This window comes from Macaca thibetana, chromosome 1 (assembly GCF_024542745.1).
Source record: "Macaca thibetana thibetana isolate TM-01 chromosome 1, ASM2454274v1, whole genome shotgun sequence".
NCBI classification, from domain to species: Eukaryota; Metazoa; Chordata; class Mammalia; order Primates; family Cercopithecidae; genus Macaca; species Macaca thibetana.
This window is the reverse complement of record NC_065578.1, coordinates 134,258,234-134,260,733: the sequence shown is the minus strand read 5'-3', so window position 1 is coordinate 134,260,733 and position 2,500 is coordinate 134,258,234. Positions and strand designations below refer to the sequence as shown.

The window sequence follows — 2,500 nt, the reverse complement described above, 5'->3', positions numbered from 1 at the left end:
TCTTTCTTTTCTTTCTTTCTTTCTTTCCTTCCTTCCTTCCTTCCTTCCTTCCTTCCTTCCTTTTTCTTTCTTCTTTCTTTCTTTCTTCTTTCTTTCTTTCTTTTTTTCCTTTTCTTCCAGACAGAGCCTCGCTCTGTCACCCAGTCTGGAGTGCACTGGCACGATCTCGGCTCACTGGAAACTCTGCCTCCCGGATTCACGCCATTCTCCTGCCTCAGCCTCCTGAGAAGCGGGGACTACAGGCACCCACCGCTGTGCTGGGCTCATGTTTTGTAGTTTTAGTAGAGACAGGGTTTCACCATGTTTCCCAGGCTTTTCTGGATCTACTGACCTCGTGATCCACTCCCCTCAGATTCCCAAAGTGCTGAGATTACAGACGGGATCCACCTTGGCCAGCCTGCTGTACGCTTTTGTGGCTTCCCCCCTCCCTCCCTTTCTCCTACTGTCACCATGCTTTCCAACCACCCCTGACTCTGCTCCCATTTATCAACCTCCTACACCTCCACCACTGCTGGGGAACTCTTCTTTGGGGTTCGACACTAAGGCACCACCAGGCAGCAGCATCCCACCACTTCCACCCTGCAGCCGCCACGCCAGGAGCCCTGGTCCAGCCCCAGAGGGCAGGGGGCCGTACCCTAAAGGCGCAGGCGCAGGTTCCCTGCCTTTTGCATTGCTTTCCTGCTCTCAGAATGCCCAGGAGTTTCAATGCACTCATCGTGCACTGCCACAACCTTTCAAACCAGGAAAGGAGTGGGCAGGGACAGCAGGTGCCACACACACCAGCCAAGACCTCCACTCAAGAACACAGGGGCTGTTTTATCTGGGTGAAGGACATTGCTTCACCAGCCACCTGTAAAACATTCCCTGTGCACCCTCATTCCCATTGCCACCAACTTCGTGTAAACTCCAGTCCCGAGGACAAGCCAGAAACCCAGGACTCAGGCATCGTGGGCATGCCTGGTGCCACCTCTCCCGCCAAATGTGCAGCGCACTCTGCAAATCAAGTGGTCCACCGCACCACACCAAGAGCACAGGGAGGTGGCAACAAAGAAAGGAGCCTATGAAACCCACCTCCAAAGCAAGCAGTTAATCCAAGACAAAACCCATCTTGGTGCTCAGTTGCTCCTCTCGTATGGACCACCTGGCCATCCTATTCTGGCCCAGCCCAAGCCCCATCCACCCTATCCCAGGCTGGTCAAAAGGGCCCTGCCTACTGGAGCAGGGTGCTCCCTCTCCAAGTCTCTATCGCTCTCACTCTCTAGCTTCCTATCCCGCTCTCTTATGGGTTTGCCCCTAAACCCCATGCTACTAGTATCGCCTTCCGTCTGTCTCTCTGTCTCTTTCTCTTTCTCTGTACCTCTATCTTTCTCTGCCACTCTATTTCCCTATGCCCCTCCCCTTTCTCTCTCGATCGCTGTCTCTCTCCCTGCCTCGGTTTCAATCTCTCCATCCATCTCTTCCTTGCTCTCCATCAAGCCGTTTGTGTGGGCGTGCATGTGTGTATTTGTGTGTGTGTGTGTTTGTGTCTGTGTGTGTGCTCGCGTGTGTGTGAGTTCCTGTGCACATGCACCCGGGTGTGTCTGTGTGTGGGGCTGTGGATTTGCTCCTGGTGGTGGTGGTTTGTGTCTGGGTTCTCTCAGTCCCTCTCGCCAGGGATCAGGCTGCTGACTCTAGTGCCAGCCCATGGCAAATCAGGGCCATCCCCCAACTCCCAAACCCCCATGCTGTCTTGCCCACCAACCGGGTCTTGGTTGGGACAAGCACCCATGGTGGGGCGATATGAGAAAAAGACCACGTGAGGCTGGGCTGGCTGTTCACCCTTGGCCCGCCCTGATGGCTCTCAGTGGTTGGAGCAAGAGGGGGCCTCGCAGGAGCTACTGAGCGGCCAGGGATCCAGAGCAATATCTCCACAACAGGGTGGAGGATCCAACGGGGTCCCAGGATCATGGGCCCTGGAACCTCAGAGCACACCCTGTTCCGAGCAGGCCTGATGTGTTGGAAGCTGGGCAGTTCAGATGCCATGGGAAGGCTGCAGTTGAGGGGCTCTAGGGTCCTGATACGATCCTGGTGGCCTGGGTTGGTGGTGCCAGCTGGAAACAGGCTGGCATGGCTGGGCTGGGCTCTTGTTGCAGCCAGGCTCCTCTGCTGGTGTCTACGGCCATAACAACCTGATCATTCCTGAACTCTTCTGATCTCAGAAGCTAAGCAGGATCAGGCCTGGTTAGTACTTGGATGGGAGGCTGCCTGGGAATACTGGTTTCTGTAGCCTTTTTTGCTTTCTTTGTTGTCTTTCTTTCTTTTCTACCTTCCTTTCTTCCCTTGTCTCTCTCTCTTCTTTCTTTTATCTTTCTTTCTTTCCTTCTTTCTCTCTTTCTTCCTTCCTGTCTTTTTCTCTTTTTTTTTTTTTTTTTTTTTTTTTTTTCTTTTTCTTTCTTTTTTCTTTTTTCTTTCTTCTTCTTTTTATTTCTCTCTTCTCCCTCCCTCCTCCCTTTTCCCTCCC

The 2,500-nt window shown here is 53.2% G+C and overlaps 1 pseudogene; it reads left to right on the top strand.

Annotated features, from left to right (window-relative positions):
- Nucleotides 1–2,150: 2,150 nt before the first annotated feature.
- LOC126944050 (uncharacterized) lies at nt 2,151–2,269 on the top strand (annotated as a pseudogene).
- The last annotated feature ends 231 nt before the right edge of the window (nt 2,270–2,500 follow it).